This window comes from Stegodyphus dumicola, chromosome 9 (assembly GCF_044657685.1).
Source record: "Stegodyphus dumicola isolate Sdum_Otavi_A_Nest chromosome 9, ASM4465768v1".
NCBI lineage: Eukaryota > Metazoa > Arthropoda > Arachnida > Araneae > Eresidae > Stegodyphus > Stegodyphus dumicola.
Window position 1 is genome coordinate 687745 of NC_140776.1, and position 18759 is coordinate 706503.

General features: G+C 31.8%; 1 long non-coding RNA gene and 1 pseudogene across 2 annotated transcripts in view; one reads left to right on the forward strand and one right to left on the reverse strand.

Moving 5' to 3' along the window:
• Positions 1–1159: 1159 nt before the first annotated feature.
• LOC146995282 (cullin-5-like) overlaps positions 1160–18759 on the forward strand; it is a 267165-nt pseudogene continuing 249565 nt past the window's right edge. Inside the window, exon 1 of the transcript XR_015043187.1 lies at positions 1160–1311. The product of XR_015043187.1 is annotated as a cullin-5-like (transcript). The remainder of the gene's footprint in view (positions 1312–18759) is intronic.
• LOC146995283 (uncharacterized) overlaps positions 10618–18759 on the reverse strand; it is a 122457-nt gene continuing 114315 nt past the window's right edge. Inside the window, exon 3 of the long non-coding RNA XR_015042921.1 lies at positions 10618–11979. This is a non-coding gene — a long non-coding RNA (uncharacterized LOC146995283). The remainder of the gene's footprint in view (positions 11980–18759) is intronic.

Below are 18759 nucleotides of genomic sequence, written 5' to 3' on the forward strand. Positions count from 1 at the left end.
TCTCATGTGTTTCAGCGAATAGATCGGATAAAAAAATCCTTTGGAACCTCCTTATGAAGGACCATTTCCTGTTATTGATCGCAAGGACAAATATTTTACTATTAGCACAAAAGGAAAACATGTTAATGTATCCCTGGATCGCCTGAAACCAGCATATATTTTAGCTGAGGAAAATTCTCAGTTGATACAACCTGACTACAGTAATTTGCAGAGACCGGACTCAAATTCGGATGTGAATCAAAAACCTTCTCGCACAGGCAGAACTATACGTTTACCTGTTAGATTCAAGGACTGACTAAATTATTTTGATAGTGGTTAACACTGCAATACTAGTTACTACCTATTTCTCCATCTTCGTAACGTAACTTAGTTACTGGTGGGGGAGTAGTGTAGTGGCCCAGTTATTGCATGAGAAATAATTATTTTTTATTTCATATATTTGTTCATGTGTTTAATTATTTTATAAAATTAACTTTAATATTTTGTTAATATTCATATTTATATTTAAATTTCTTTATGTTGAATGGCAACTAGTTCTAGTTCTGATTCATGATTGCTAGGTTTTGGTTTCAAAACGTTGCTCGTAGCGTCGCATTTCGATAGCTGGAAAATAAAATGCAATAACTTAGCTATTTGTTTATAATTCATGCTGTTACTAGTCATAAATTAATTTTAAACATTAGTAGCCAAGGCTACAGCGTCACCCCTGATCAACTTCTTCACTACTGAAGACTTTGCACTTTTATTACAAATGCATACGACTTTTCCAGTTTATGGAATTTAACGAACTTTTACAGGTCCTTAGGGGATTGATAAACATGTAGTGGTAAAGGCCCTCGGGTCGAACACTACTTAACGAATAATGATCTCTGATCTCCCCGTTGAATCACTATTATAAATGTTCGTTTTACTTTTCAAACTGTTGCCACCAAATGTTAGAGTCTTGCATTATATTTGAAGAAATTAAATAATGAAAAATTAGAGTAGCTCCTAAACACTATACCATCTGGGGGGGGCAAGATCTTTTTATTATAAATTAATTTTAATAGAAAAGTTATTTTAACATATGTGCGTTTAAGAAAAAAGAGCAGCGAAAATTTCCCCAAAACGCAAGCACATGAATTTTGGCAGCATAGTTTTGTCGAAAATTGCGCGATTTGGCAACGTTGAAACGTAAAGCTGATTCGCTGGTTGTGTTTGCGCCAATGAACAAATGTGTTATTTACCGTGTGCTTTTCTTTTTAAAAGTTCCGAGACTTCAATGGATATTGATGCGGGTGATGAAGAAGAACGCTTCAAAAGGCTTGCTGTGTATGTATTCACTTATATATATATTTTTTCAAATACACAAAATATTGGTAAAAGTTTACAATTGGGTGCCCCTTGTTTTTTGGCGATTCTTTTTTTGATGCCAAGATCGGCACCAGGAAGGTACAATTTCTTGATGGTCGCTACACAAAACAAAAATAAGAAGTCAAAGAATTGTACAGACTCTGTGTCCATGAACACATTGATCTGTTTTCACTTAAAAAAAAATCCTAGAATTGCACAAACTAGGCATTGCGCACTGCCTTAAATTTGCCCATGTACACATCAATCTATTTTCATTTAAATAAAATCAGGAAGCTAAAACAGAGTTAAAACTATCATGGTAACCAGAAGTAAGGTTTCATCGCCAAAATTTAAAAAAGTTGTCGTGAAGCGAAGGGGCACTCAGTTCTACACTAGAGCGAAAATATTTATATTCGTGATCTGTTTGTATGTAGGAATTCAATATACAATTAAAGTAAAATGTTTGATATCCAAATGTAATCGAATATGTGTAGTTTCCTAAAAAAGTGCCAGAATATTTAAATGTGCGAAACTAAAAGTATAAAATGTTAGTTTCCTTGAATTATGCGTTTTCTTAGTCTTCATTTTACAATAAATCCAGATGTTAAGTATAAGTTCAAAAATAGGCTGACTATATTTTCGTCATGTCACATGTTATATTAAGTTGACCATTATTCTTCAGAACCGTATGTTTAGCTTAAAATGCTCGTTAAAAATGGGACAAAATGCCATAACGCACAAAATACCTTAGATGGAGCTCACACTGTAAATAAACTAGAAACTCTTAAATTTGTTATTAGTTTGCAAGTAGAAAAAGGGAATTTTTTAGTAAAATTTTTGGTGAATCTTCGGATTATGGTAACTTGGCGAAACTTTGGCGACCATCCCTGCTACAGCAACCTGCTAGTTTTTTTTTTTTTTTTGGATGCCATTTTGTTTTCACGAAGTAAAGCCATGTTTTATTTTATTTTTTTTTTTTACTCAAAATTTTTTCCAACAATCTGCTAGCCGAATTACGCTTATGCTAGAACTTTTATGGAACAAAAGTGCTTAATCATGACGAAGATTAGGTGCGAAATTGGGAGGAAGTGTAGAATCGCCCACTGCTTGCTGCGTTTTTAAGAATTGCATATACACGATATCTATGTACACATCAACCTATTATAACTTAAAAAAAATCCCAGAATTGCACAAAAATGGCATTGTGCACACTTTGGTATTGCGCACACAAAAATGACTTTATCCATGTACACATTGACCTATTTTCACTTAAAAAATAAAAATTAAAAAAAAAAAAAAAAAAATTACAAAAATCCAATTCTTCTTACTCTTGTAAAAAGCACCAAACAAATAAGTGGGCGATTCTGCACTTTAGCAGCGAAATTGTTTCTAAGTGCTTATTAGCTAAAATCCTGTTTGGAATTTTCCGGAAAATGTCACATGACATGTCTCATGATCTCTCATTTCTCTGAGACAAAATAATCTGTGATTCGAACTGTGTACTTCTCAGATTATTGCTAAAATCCTAGCTAGTAACCTTTATCACCTTACCAAAATGTCACCAAACTACCTGTTACCATGTTCCAAAGATTAACCAAATTTTTGAAATGATCTTTCTGAAAATTTCTAAAATCATGTATTTAACAGCTTTTGACACTATAACATATTTTCTGAAGCAGGGCAGAATTTGAAAGGTGAAACCTCTTGGAAAACACACAAAGATGTCTTGTAGAATATAATACAGTATTATCAATTAATTACATAACTGCTTTTCTCTTACTTGAAGCAGAACTTTACTAATCTTGTGAGATATTTAGTCCAAGACAATTTAATTATAATATTGGGTACTTTTCCGTTTCGCCGGCGCAAATCTCGCCAAGCAGACTTTATTGGCAGCAACATACAGTATACACATAAAAAATTTAACCAATGTTAGTTTTAAGAATTTTTTATTTTGAAGGCATAAGCATTTTAGTATGGTTTAAAATTTTGTAAAAAACCAATAAATAAAGACAATAAATTTGTAAAAAGACATTAATTTAAGAATTTACTTTGCTTTCATCCTGATTCGCCGGTTCATATCACGTGACCCCAAGTGATCTTATCTCATGTAAACTACGCTGCAAAAATATAATTCTCTCAGTAATTATCTACATTAATTTCAAGTTAAATCTTATGGAATACAAGTTCAAATGCAAGAATTATTTTAATTCGTACGAATAGCTTACTCAGAAATTATGTAAAACTGCAGTGCTTTACTTCGCTAGTGCATTCTCATTAGATTTGATGAATTTAACCCTTGATTTTCCTTTTCTATATCTTTGCGTTCAGGTGAGTGGTGTGATTGCATCGTAATTAATTACCGCGAATGGTCTTAGGGCAAAAAATTTAACTATCTTGTAAAAATTCTATGTAATTGTATGTCAGTATTGAAAGAAACAATCAATCTGATAAGAAATGGCTGCGACTTGTTTTGAAAATGAAGGGTAAAAGTTTGCCAGCGAAGATATTCCGTTTGGCATCAGTTGTACCATTATTGGCGACTTTATCGTTTGTGCCGGCAAAACGGAAAAGTAACTAATATTATTTTTCAAACTTAGGTATATTTATATTGTAATAGATGAGTAAGAATTAAGGATACAGTGGATATTTAGCTGAAATATGCTAATCAGCCTAAATGCTACTATTTATCCAGTAATGTTAAATATTTAGGAAGAGAAAAATTTCCACACTTTTTTTTAATAATTCAGGATCTTTATTGATTATTTATAATGGGGATATTTCCATTCTATTTTATTTCTTTCTTCCTGTTAAATAGTCTTAAAATTTGTTTTAATTAAAAATAAATAAAAGTTGTAGATTGATAGAAGCTTTCCGTAATGTGAAACAACCTTTCCATGAATACGTTTCTTCCCATAATGTTATGCAATTGCAACTTTAAAATATTAGATTATGTTAATTAAAATTTGGGTAAAATCCTATAAGAGCCCTTGGCGACAAACTGGGAGAGTGCAGAATCACCCACTGCTCCGCACGTTTCTCAAAATTGCCAACTTGAAAATAGCAAGTAAAAAAATTGGGGTAGAGTAGACTTTAAGGTACCCCTTGTATTATGGTGAAGTTGTTGTTTGATTTATCACCAAGTTGTTGTTTCATTTATGGTAGCCTGAGTAGTTGAATGTTATGGAAACCCTATTGTGACATAATCGGGTGCATGATTCTGGGAAATTTTGAATCATGGGATGTTTTGTAAGCGTTTTTGTGGTGTGTGTTGGTTTGATTCTTTAGACAGTAGAATGGCCGAATGTAGTAAGATTAATTTGAAGTTTCTGTACAATTTGGAGCAAAAGGGGAAAAGAGCTTTAATTGACTGGTGTGTAAATGTAGGTTTACTTAGTAGCCATTATAAGTGTTCTGTATGTAGGAAGGATATGCGTCTAGTCGAACGTAAAAATCGTTTAGATGGATTTGAATGGGTTTGTAGGAAGAAAAGTTCAGATGGTCACTATGTGAAGTGTTCGATCAGAAAGAGTACCTGGTTTGAAAAAAGTCATTTGAGTATGATTGATATTTTGATTTTTACGTGGCTCGGGGTGTACGAAGCGAACTCGAAAATCATGGTAAGTGAATATTTGCTTTTGGTAGTGCTTAAATATATAACATGTTTTTTCTTTTCTATGTTATTTTATTTTTTGGTTTAAAATGTATTTTATTGAGATTTTGCATTTTTTTCCCCTATATTGTAGAATTTGGTGCTCCTTTGACTTTTTAAGTGTAAATATATCAATGTGTACATGGACAAAGTAAAGGGAGTGTGCAATGCAAGTTTGTGCAATTCTGGGATTTTTTTTAAGTGAAAATAGGTCGATGTGTACATGGATAAAGTTAAAAGAGTGCACAATGCCATTTTTGTGAAATTCGGGGATTTTTTTTTTTTAAGTGAAAATAGATCGACGTGTACATGGATAAAGTTTGTGAAATAATGAAGTATTTATGACCTAAAGGGTATCAAAATTTACAAAAAAAAAAAAAAAAAAAAAAAAAAAAGAAGCTTAATATTGATTTGTTTGCCTTATTAAACATTTCTCTCAATGCAAGTTGTTTAAGTTGCTCCGTTTGTTGCGCTAATACATTCTCTTTAATTCTGTAGACAGGCATAATCCTTTGCTTAGTTACATTGTTGAAGTCCTGTAACTGCTGTTTCGAGAATTCCGATTAATTTGTCAATCAAAATTTTCTCGTTGTCAGTAACTTCTCTGTCACTTTCTTCACTATCAGTAGCGTATTTTCTGGATCTAGAACTATACTACAGATTTCGCCATTCATTAATTGATTGATGATTGAGAAGGATTGTCATCACAATGAAAACTTCTTTTATATCATCCTCATTTATTACAGCTTGTCCACATTTCTTTACAAAATCCGTTAATTGGAAAATTTCGCCTTTGTTTTGCTATATCCGAAAACCTTTAAAATTAGTGGCTATCATCATCAAATTTAGCTATCCTTCACTGTACATATTTGGCTATGCATCATGAGCTTGGCGACTAACGACAAGTTGTTCTGTTAAATTTTATCTTGCTTCTATCACGCACTGAGACAATTATGCCTGAATTATATTAGTTTTGTTATTTATCATACTTATGTCTATTTCTTTCACGTGCTTAAGGCTTATTAGAGTTCTGAATAAATAAATTCCCACATATATTTCAGCCTTATTGAAGGCCGGCGCTAGATATCTTACCGCCTGATGCAGTCTCTGTGGGTCCTAAATTCTCCGAGTCTCTGCAGCCATACGAGCCCTGGTGCTGGTTCTGGGTTTATGTGAATAACAAATCAATTATTCTTAATTCAAATAGCCATAAATTTAATCTTTGAGTCTATGAGTATCATCAACAAAATCTATTTTTATCACATGGAAAGAAATGTTTGGTAAATGTTTCCTCGTAAACATTTTTTTAGCACATTTAACTTAAATCTGTAATCATCGCCAAGCGTAATGTCAACATATAAGGTTACCATACACCTTTATTATTCAATTACTAACAAGAAAAATTGGGTACTTTTCCGTTTCGCCGGCGCAAATCTCGCCAAGCAGACTTTATTGGCGACAACAGACAGTATACACATAAAAAATATTAAAAAAATCTTAGTTCTAAGAATTCATTTTTTGAAGGCATAAACATTTTAATATCGCTTAAAACTTTATAAAAAGCCGATAAATAAAGACAATAAATTTGTAAAAAGACATTAATTTAAGAATTTACTATGCTTTCATGGTTCAAAATCCTAATTCGCCGGTTTATATCACGTGACCCTAAGCTATCTCATCTCACGTAAACTACTCTACAAAAATCTAATGCTCTCAGTAATTATCTACATTAATTTCAAGTTAAATCTTAATTTGGAACACAAGTTTAAATGCAAGAAATATTTCAATTCATACGAATAGCTTACTTAGAAATTATGTAAAACTGCAGTGCTTTACTTCGCTAATGTATCCTTATTAGAATTGATGAATTTAACCCTTGACTTTACCTTTTCTATATTTTCGGCTTCGGGTAAGAGCTGTGATTGCATCCTAATTGACTTAACTACTGAAAATGGCCTTAGACATAAAACTGAACTATCTGATAAAAATTCTATGTAATTATATGCCAGTATTGAAAAAAACAATCAATCTTATAAGAAAAAGCTGCGACTTGTTTTGAAAATGAGGCGTAAAAGGTTACCAGCGAGAATATTCCTTTTGGCATCGATTGTACCATTATTGGCGACTTTATCGCTTGCGCCGGCAAAACGGAAAAGTACCAAAAATTGTTTAGGCATCGCTACATGAGTCATTACTGAAGTTGTCATGTTTTGATAAACATGCGGTGATGAAAGGAAAGTATAATAAATAATGATTCCCAAGGTTGGCGTCAGATCAATGATGTATCTATGTGGAATGTTTCAGTTTGAGATGTGTACCATAAAGCGGATACGCAGGAATGAAACCAAGTTACTGATCCTGATCGTACATATTTATGCTAAAAGGTTTGTTTCTTCAATAACAATGTATTTCATTTAGTGTCAAAGTGAAATTAAGAATTGGCACACTCCAGATGTTTTATTATGCTCGGAGGGGGGTGGAATCAAATGTGCATGCGTAAAACCTAGGAGAAAAATGTTGTTGGTGGTTTTGAGGTCCGGATTTTAGATCATTTCGGATAATGGACGTCTGGATTTCAGACTTTGTACTGAATTTCTTATTTATTTTGATTAATATAGCAATTGGATTATATGGATGATCTTTAACTTTGTTAGAGATTTCTTGCTGGTAACTTTATGCTTTCTTGACTACTGTTATTATAATGACTTTTGAAATTGCTTGTTTTCATGAATGTGTTTGATTGATTTAGAAATTCTGAATTTTCATCCACAGAGAACCCGTTGGCGCCGTTGCTGTTTTACTCGCCAAGTTCACCTATGGTTGATGGGCGTTGGTTATGAGATATTAAAACACATGGAAGTAAGCCGCGTAAACATGATATTTAAAGAATATAATCAAAGTAATTAAAGAATAAGTAACATAAATTCACGTTAGCAGAGAAAACAATATATTAAGCATATGAAAGTGAAAATTCAAAATTAACTGGTTAAACACGATGCACGAAAATAAATTTATATTTAATTCAAGTTAGCACAGAAAACAATATGTAAAGCTTAATGGAAGTAGAAAAATCATGTAATATTGAGCTTTGTAATAATGACCCTTTTTCTTGGCAATTTCTTGGGAAAATTGAGATCTGTCTTTGAATATCTTTCAGTATTATAAAATTCCAAAATATTTATGTTTTTAACAGTGCAGTTTCTAAAGAAATTGTGAATTTACGATTAATATCTTCATTGCATAATTTTAAAGTACTTCCAAAACTACGATTGAAAATCCATTGTGATCGCATAAATGAAATGAATAGATATTCTCATTTAAATAGAAACTTAATTGCAACTGATTACATAAAAGTTTTTTTAGTAATAAATTATATTCTGCTCTGACTTATTTTTTTAAATTTTATGTATATGTTCATGTATTGCACGAAAAAACCAACATATTAACTTTACATTTGGCATATCGATTTTTATTAAGACTTGCTTTTTTGCATGTAACCAGGGTTCATAGCGGTCCTTATAAGTGCTTATAAGTCCTTATATTTGAAAATAAAATATAAAGGCCCTTATAGGTGCTTACTTTTTCTTTAAAGCCCTTATTTTTTTGTTTTTAGTGCTTATTTTTTGCTTTTAGTGCTTTTTTTTTTAATGAACGCGCTATTTTCCCCCTACCAAAGCCGAAACTAAATAAACAACTTTTCTTAATATTGAATGTCAGGTGGTGAATCATACTCCCGGAAATAGCTTTTCCCCCTTTCTCTGCATTAACATAACCTTTGGTGCGCACAAAGAGTACAGACAGGTGCCCGTCGTTATATTGGTCAAAGAATTGCGAAAGCAGTAGAAAATTTCGGTACATTCGGCATTCTTTTCCTCCCACCCAAATACTATACACGTTTAAATTTCTATCCAGATCTTAATAATTTGCATTCTCGTTCCGCTTGGTCAGTTCATATTTGTGTTTATTATGATCATTATGCTTATATTATGAGTATATGTATGAATGTTTATAATAACAGTTGCAGTAACTGCTGAAGTATAGTAAACTTCCAAAAATGGTTGTATTTTAACACAGCGTTTTAGGAATAATACTCGGAATGGCTTAAATAAAGGGAAAGTAATCGAATAGTCAAAATAATTTAATTTTTTTTGGCCAATACATTATATAGTGCGAAGATTGGGAGGTTCTCCCCTTTCTCCGCAAAATGTCAAATATTGAAACTGTTACAAGTTCACTGCAAAACAAGCAACGGACTTTTTTTTTTTTTTTTTGTCACTTTCCAATCTGGATTGAATAGGACTAAAAGTTCTGCGGTCTACCAACCCAAGCGAAGAATGATTCTATTGCGGAAATTTAACGCCGTCTGTTGAAAATTAGAATGAAAAACACCCCAGTTACTCATATTTAGTTCTTTATTCTCCCAATTTCAGCAGCTGTTGATTCCGATTGCGTAATATCACGTAGGGAAGAATTATGGCACACGTATTGTGCAATAACGTTTGCGATATTTCGCAGAGATAATTAATTAATTAATTTTGATGTTCTGTTTGAGATTTGTTTATGAACACTTAAAAGAGTTTTACTGTGCTTGCTAAGCAGAATATTTTTCAGTTCCATTGGTTTATTTTTATATGATTCACATATCAAAATGTCAAAAGCATTTATTTAGCGGAAAAATCTAAAAAGTGGCTACAGTCAACCCCCCCCTCCGCTCCTCTTTTTCAAGTTACTCTCAACTGTCCGAATATTCGCCAGTTTCCAAGTATGCGGCTTAGTTAAGCTTTTACTGTTAAAGGATGACTGCATGAAGCAAATTTCTGTCTTCTGATTTCAGAAATGTTCCTCTTTTTTACTTAAATTACTTTGCTTGCAATATCTGTTAAGAGAAAACTGATATACAATGAAAATTTAGAAAATATTCAGAATTTAGATTTAAATTATTTAAATATTAATATGAGTGGAAAAATAAATTGTATTTATTATTAGGTTCCAAGCAAATACAATAAATATGCCTTATTATTATTTATTTTCTCTATTTTGAACTGAAATTTCATCATTAAATCTTGTAATATAGTTTAGTTCTGCATAGTTTTTTTTTTTTTCTCTCATTGTAAACTAGTTCTGTAAATTGAACTGTTATTTAAAATTTAAAGGGAAAAAAAAAGTAATTATTTTCCATGGTTGAGGTAATGCTTATTCTCTCTTAATAAATACTGCATTTCTCATATTTTAAATTACAAGTCTAATTAAGGTTATGCAGTTGTGTATAATGTCATTAGACAGGTGCTTATTTTTTTTCTTAAAATGTGCTTGAAAAGTGCTTATTTTTTTAACTAAAATGTGGCTATGAACCCTGTGTAACTCATAACGAGAACCAAGGAATATATCATTTTTTGTGCACTGCTTTGCAACTGATATACAGCTCATCAGCAGCTAAACAGTAAAGTGACTGAACTCTGGTAGTTTAGTTAGCCAAGCTAATGGGCAAGTTGTATGATTGTTTTCATGGTATTCCCAATATGTAACGTGGATTCAAACCAGTGTCCTTCAGAAAGACCTCCTTGAAGGCATCTTTTCTTTTAGGCAGATATCTCTCCCATGCTTTTCCATAATTTAAACAAACCCAAATGATGTATGCTGCTAAAAATTTTATTTAAAGTCCATATTTAATAACATTACAAAAATTGCAAATATGGTCCAAGTTAGATCATTTTTAAATGCATATATTTATTTTAATTACACTAATTGTATATATTTATTATATGAATATTTTAAATGTCCATTTTATCATTAATTATTATTAATATATTTATGGACAACATTTCTTTTTTGATTGTTCTGTCCAATGTATCCTTGATTTTAATTTCACATTTAAATTTTCACACCATAATTTTATAAGTCTTCTGAAATTTAGTCACAATTTCACTCAATTTAACCGCGTAGTTCACAAATGCAGCATAAAAACTATGTTAATATCAGTCACCAAGGATGTATGGATTAGGTTTTTCATGCATAACCATGAGTTTTTGAGTATCCATAAAACTATTCTGTCATTTTAGAGAATCAATAATACTTTTTATTTCAGTTTAATCATCTCTTTGTGTGTCGCACCTGAAATCTTCTCAAATGTTATTGTTTTGTTTATTTCATGCTTATGACTGCATAAGAAGACTTAAGTGAAACAAATGTGTCACAAGCAGTGACACTGAGATGTTATTTCACATATAACTGAGAAGTACAGCACTAATTAGCACTGTAATTGTTAAAGAAAGTATCCTGGCTTGTAAAAAGCTTCGTTGCATGTAATGTGAACTTAATAACTTTATCATTTTAAAAATAAGAAGGGTTTGTGTGTACTTAATTCAATATACAAAGCATGTGAGAGCTAGCTGAAAAAGGCATGCTTTTGTGAATATTTTCTAGGGTAAATAGGCTCATGGAAAACCACGAAAATGTCACAAAATTCACAAAACACATATGAAAAAAATAACCTGCACAACCAGCTCGTTTTTCAGGATTTGAGCCGAGATTGAACTACCACTATTCAGCCTTCTTAACCACTCGTAGGACTAAATATGTAATATGTAATATCATGTAATCAAAAGTTAACTATGTGTTGTGTAACAGGATTGCTTTCTCAAGTATCGAGGTAGGAAATACTTAATCTATTCTTTTTTTTAAGTGTTTGGTCATGGTATTATTCATTACATGTACTTTCCATAATTCATATAGAATATTAATATTTCTACTACAAGTGTCTTTTTTAAATTTTTAAGTGTTTTGCTTGTTGATATTCTCAAAATTGTATCTGATAATTAGTATAATAGGTATAAATACAGTAGACATATATAATCGATCAGGAGTGGCTAAACTTTATGTCAGTGAGAACCACAACTGCATATTTACATCATAGGTGAAGTAGGTTTCAGACAGCAAGAAATGTCGATTCCAAACAATCATTCAGTGACAGTCTTAGTTCAATAAGAGCCATGTGCCTGTAATAAATTAATGAATGCATGACTTTTAATACATCCATTTTACATAAACAGTTTTTCAATGTTATTTTTATCAATTTACTTGTAAACAGTTTAAAGCATTTTATGTTGAAACAACTGCCTGTCTTTCATAGTATATTTGACAGTGCCAATAATTTTCAGTATTGAAATTCTATTCAGTAGCATTGTTAATAAAACTTTTGAAGAGTCATTTGCACTTGGATTCATTACACAAGTAGTGGTTTGCTAATTTTGATGACTTTGAGTATCCATAAAACTATTCTGTCATTTTAGAGAATCAATAATACTTTTTATTTCAGTTTAATCATCTCTTTGTGTGTCACACCTGAAATCTTCTCAAATGTTATTGTTGGAAAAGCATTAACAATATATTATCTGGTTAAAGTTTTAAGCCATAAATATTGTTTTTCTCATAATTTTAGATGACCATACCAATAATAAAAACATTACTTAATTAATTATTTAAAATGCATATTTTGGCAGGTGATGAAGTCAAAATATTTTATCGGTTGGAAACCTCATGATTCTGTGTGCTTAACGCTATGTTAACAGCCATGTTACCAATTATCATTAACCCCTCTCCCGCCATATTTTCTTCCACAAACTAGCATCTGTCACCGAAAACTTCCTTTATTATATGAAAATATTTCTATCTATTTGTTAAAAGTTCATAAATAATAACGTGAAAATACAAAAAAATAATAATAAATAAGTGAAGAATAATTTAAATTGGCAAATGCGAACAATGACGGTGATAATTCAACAAAATGAACGTTAGAGGAATGGTTGCAACCTTCTTACAAGCGAATAGGTTGAATCTGCCGGATTACCAGGTTTGAACTATTATCGCCAAAGTTGGCGATGTTTACATTTGCCGGGTTCTTTGCGGAAGTGTTCCGAAATTCTAATTAGATGTAAACAAATTTCATTTAATAATAATTAAATGCCGTGTAAAGCTTCAAACTTATTTTTTTTTTAACTAATACTTAAAAGATCTAACATTGTGGTTCTCAACCTATTTTGCCCTATTCCACCCCTTTCACCATTGCTAGAAGATCATTCCCATCATGCCCTTCCTTTTCAGTACTTGAAAAATGCATATATATATTTATTTAGATTGCTTTTGAACTTACTTTATAAATTAAACCAAAAAAAGTACAGAAAATGTTGGTATATACCAGGATTCGAATAGAAATAGTTTTTTATATTTATAAACCACAGCTGCCAACTCTGCTTTTTCTTCTGGTCTCCTGGTAGATCACCAAATCTCGATAAACTTGTCTCAGTTGCAACAAACACGGCGAAAAGAATGACCGGGGTAAGAAACGTTTTTGTTATTATTTTGAAAGGAAAAATCAGTGACAAGATCTTACTTACCATTGTATCATTCATCAAGAAGCGCTTTGTGCTCGACATTTCCAGAAGAAATTTGCAAAGTTATGGAATTCATAATTATATTATTGTTAACCTCATTATTACTACAGCTTTTAATCATCGCCAGTTTAAAGAATTTTTAGTTGAAATGGAGAGCGAGTACTCAGATCTTCTGCTGAATAATAAAGTGCGTTGGTTATCAAGAGGAAATGTTTTGAAATGTTTTGCATCCTTATTAACAGAAGTTAAAGCATTACTCCTTGAAATGAGTGTTTATAATCCAGAACTAATGAATGATCAGTAGATCCAAAAATTTTATTTTATGGTAGACGTTACATCTCATCTAAATCAGCTTAATCAAAAAACTATAGGGAAGAGGTGTGTGTGTGTGTGTGTGATTATGGCAAAGCCTCGAGGGCTATCTGCCTAAGAGGAGGGATGCCTTCGTGGAGGACTTTCTAAGGGAAACTGGCTCATTTTTAACACGTTACACATGGGGAAAACCACGAAAACGCCCATGCAGCCAGCCCGTTCGCGGGATTCGAACCTCCTATAGGGAAGAGGAAACACAATTTTTCTGATGTTGGAAGAAGTTATTTCATTTGAAAGCAAATTATCTCTTTCTGCTCAAGATTTTTGAAACAGAAACTTTGGTTCACTTTCCAAGCCTGTTGAAACATTCTCAAGAAAATAGATCTAATATTGACATTTGCCATTTCAAAACAACAGTTTTATGACAGAAGTTTATCTCAGCAGGTTTCAGGAATTCTGAATCAGCAAAGCAACATTAGCCTTTGTTAAAAAACCTCTTAATACTAGTGCAACGGAATTGCATTTCTCTGTTTAATACTCACATTGGCAACTCTGAAATCAATTGCTGAATTTAAAAAAAAAAAAAAAAAAATTATGAAACTTGAAATTTGAACATTTTAAGTGCTGATGTAGAAACATTGGAGAAAAATAAATGTGTGCTTAGTTCACAGCACAAGTAATCTGGAGAAGGAAAACATGTGGAATAATATTATTCCCGACTCATGTAATCAGCTTAAAAAACTAACGTTTGATGTTTTTCTTATTCGAGTCTACATATTCATACGATCAATAATTTTCAAGCATGAACTTTTTGTCAAGAGTAAATAGAGAAGTCATCTTATTCATGAAAACTTGTAATAAGGCTTAAAATGAAAAACAACATACAAAATGCAAACTTTTCAAGAAGATGCAAGGCCATTGTTTACATTAGTGTTTTGTTAGTCATTATTGCGATTCAAGTTTTTCAATATATTGCAATTCTCTTTTATCAATAAAATAGTATCGTTATTAAGTATAATATCAAGTTTTATTCGACATATATATATAGTTTAACTAAGACTTAAAAACTGAAATATTGAGTTAATTTTAGGGAGTGTTGTGGAGCGAAAAAAGATGTAGTGTTGAGAAAGGTATAAGATGGTTTGGACATATGCAGAGAATGAATGGAAGAAGATACTTGAAAAGAGAATACAAGTATTAATAAATACAGTGCTGAACTGTTGATAATTGACTCTGTTGACTAATGAGTTTGCCTTCACTGGCCAAAGGGATATAAAACTGAACTGAGAGCAAATTGTGTGCCATCTCAAACCTTTTCTGCTGCATGTACTATGCCCTAAAAGGCTGAATTGTTATTATGCCCAACAGTGTTATGTTGTTATATGTAAAAATTTTAAACAATTATTTTTTTGTAACTGTTTCTGAAATTATTAACTTAGTGTTTTATGTTCAGTTTCAGCAGTTTTCTTAGTGTTGATTAAAGAGTTACTGTTTATTACATTTGCTATTCCTTATTACTGCACTAAAGGCTATGATTCTGTATACATTAATTAGCAGCATGTTTAAATTCTTAGTTAAAGGTCTTCAATTTAGTTTCATAATTATTTATTGTATACCTTCTTCATATTCATCTTAAATTTCAGAAGAAATTTACTTCCCAGTTTAGTCCTTTGAAGCAACTTATATGTAAATATTGTATAGCATATTCTGTTATGTACTGACTATTGAAATGCATTTTTATTTCTTTTTTGCAGGACATTTTGCAGTTTGAAGTCTCTATGTACTACTGAGGTAAAAAAATTCTTTTATATCTAATCTGAAAATGAAATATTTTTTCATAGGCAATAAATTCAGTTCTTGACAACTGCATTCTAAATTAGAATTTTAAGCACATGTGAGAAAACAGGAAAGTGCTTTCCAGTATTTAATTTTAAAAAAAGGTGAATTTTTATTTTCAGAAATCATCTTAAATTTATTTAATAAAGATCATGGCAAATGATTCCAAAATTTTTGGTGCATGTTTTACTTGTCCCCAGAACTTTCTGAGTTGTCCTGCTGTGGATAATTTCTACATAACCACTGAATTTCTGTGATTCTGATTAATTCAGGCTCCTAAGAACTTGATGTTTGTGTCATTATTTGATTTTTAGGAAAGTGATTATTCTAAACCTCATGTTTATAAAAAAATTTACTGTAGTTTGAAAATATGAATCTTGGATGATAATATCAGCGACTCTTTTAAATATAAGCTACAACTTGCTTAAAAGTATCTTATGCAGTTAATGCCACTAGATACCTTTCAACATAAAAAACATCTTCAGAATTATTTTTATTTCTTGCATTTGCTGCAAACATGAAAGAAAAGAAAAATCTTATAATTAAATTTTGTTGCTGTTAAACATTTCTGTAGTAGAAGATAAGCATGTTTAATTTATAATACTTTTTATGTATTGTTTGACATATTTAGAAGTATTAAATATGTATATGATGCACAATTTTGAAATCTACAAAATAAATTTTGTTGTATATAAAATTTAATTATAAATATTGAAGTAAAATAACAGACAATAACATTGCAAAATTAAAAATTTACTCTTACAAACACTTCAAAAAAGTGAGAATAAAATGCATTAAAAATTTAAGCAATATTTTTTATAATTTAAAAAAGTATCTCTTCATATAGTATTAATAAATACAGTACAAAGTTCGAAATCCGCACTAGCCGATTCCGGATTTGGGATATTTCCAAATCCTGTGGGGGGCTGTAAAGTAATGTTGCTTTCTTACATTAAATTCAAACAAATAAATTTGTAACAAGTTTTTATTTTTAAGCAATAATATAATCACCCTCGTTATCAGCAACCTTTTGCCATCTAGTATGCAGATTTCAATCCCAGATCAATAAAAATCAATTGGTTTTTGAGTAAAATATCTCAAGATGGCATTTTGGACATCATCAAAATTTTGAAATTTTTTGTTACTAAGAAAATGTTGTAGGGATTGGAATAAATGGAAATCCGAGGGTGCGATATCGGGCGAATATGGTGGGTGAGGCAGTACCTCCCACCCCAATTCATTATGTTTTTCCAGTGTTCGTCTTGCACAGTCGTGTTGCAGAATGACGCCTTTTCCGTTGACAATCGCCGGATATTTTCCAATTAAAGATTGGTTCACTAGATCCAATTGTTCAGAATAAAGGTCTACATTAACAGTTTTTCCAGATTTCAGCAATTCAAAATGAACAATTCCACGAATACTCCACCAAATACCCAGAAGTGCCTTTTCGGGATGTAAACCCTTTGTAACCCCTATTAAAACTGCCTTTTGAGTTTTGGATTATCATATAGGACTTATTTTTCTGTCTCCACTAATCAAGCGATCAAAAAATGGTTCTGTATGGTGCCGTTGAAGCAATACATTGCGTGTGATGGATAGGTTGGCCTTGTTCTCTTCGGACAGATTATGGGGGACTCAAACACCTGCTTTGCTTATTTTTCCATTCTGCTTTAAATGTTTTTGGTCGACCAAGGTTGGTTAAGAGTGTTTGACAGTTCCTCGATTGTTTGACATTGATTTGCGTCCACTTCTGCCCTTAGCATGTTGTTGTCTATCGTTGTCGACATGCGTAGAAACGACATTACTTTTTGGTCCCCCTAATAATAGATCATCAATTTAAATCTGGTAAGATGGCATGCAGAAATTATACAATTAAAATTATGAAATTGTAATTTATGAAATAAAGAACAATTATGATCTAAAGGGTATCAAAATTTACAAAAGAAAGCTTAATATTTGTTTACTTTATTAAACATTTCGTTCAATGCAAGTTGTTTAAGATGCTCCCACAAAAAATTCAAAAAGTTCCTTTTTCTTTTTTCTTGTGTCATATACAGTGGACTTTCCAATGCCATACTCCTCACATAATTTTAAGACGAATATGCCTGTATGCATTTTTTGCAGCAATTCCACATTTTGTTTAATGGACTTCTAAACATGGTTTCGCTTTGTAGATCCCTTTTGTAACTCCAGAATTGGAAACTCTTTTCGACATAATCGAAAGTTCAAGCTTAGTTTTTATAAAATTTCTGTAATAATAACAGTCTGCGAAAATTAATAAACTGGGTCAAATTAGAAGGTCAGGGAGCAGCGCAGTCTGCTACATTAATTTAAAATGCCTTAGAATCAGTAATGATAATTTTAGCCTAACTTAATAGCGTGTGTTATACGTTATTGGCTATGTATCACAAGATTGGCAACGAAACCCAAGTGGTTTCGCTAAATTTTGTCTTGCTCCTATAGCGTTCTGAATTAAGCCTGAATTGTAATAGTTTAGTTTTTTACTATACCTACGTTTATTTCTTGCACATGCTTCAAACTAATATGAGTCCTGAATAAATAAACTCCCACATATATACTTAAGGCTTTATCTAGGGCTGGCGCTTGAAACCGCCTGGTATCGCCTCTACAGGTCCTAAATTCTGCTGCAAAGCGCTTTTGTAAGTTCTAAATTTTAACCATGCCTAAAGTTTGGATCCCAGTGCTTTCCCTAAATCATAAATACTTCTCATCCCTTAATTTTGACACTCGGTGCTTTCCCAAATTCCAAAAATTTCAACTTCCCTAAATTCTGCCGTCCAATACACACATATCTATAGTGCAGGACGGGTTTAAAAATTTTGCTTTTAATTTTTAGCCTATTATTATGTTTTTTTTTATATGTATGTATATAGGCATAAATAAATGCAACAAAATAAAGAACAAGGTTATAAGGTATTTCTCCCGCCTTCCTAGCATCCCTTCGTGGTATAGTGGTTCTGCATGCTGAGCCGGTATTGTCAGAGGTCCGTGGTTCGATTCCCAGCAAAGGCGTTGTTAATTTTTCATCTTGCCTGCTTCCAGAAAAAAATACCTAATGTCTCTAAAGTGGCGCCCGAACTAAAAGGGTGTTTCATGAGGATTCTCTGCGCCCAGGATTTGGCGATTGGGTCCCCTAAAAACCTCAGTCGCCCTTTCAAAAGGGGAGTATGTAAGGTATTTCTCGTGCCTTCCTAGCATCCCTTCATGGTGTAGTGG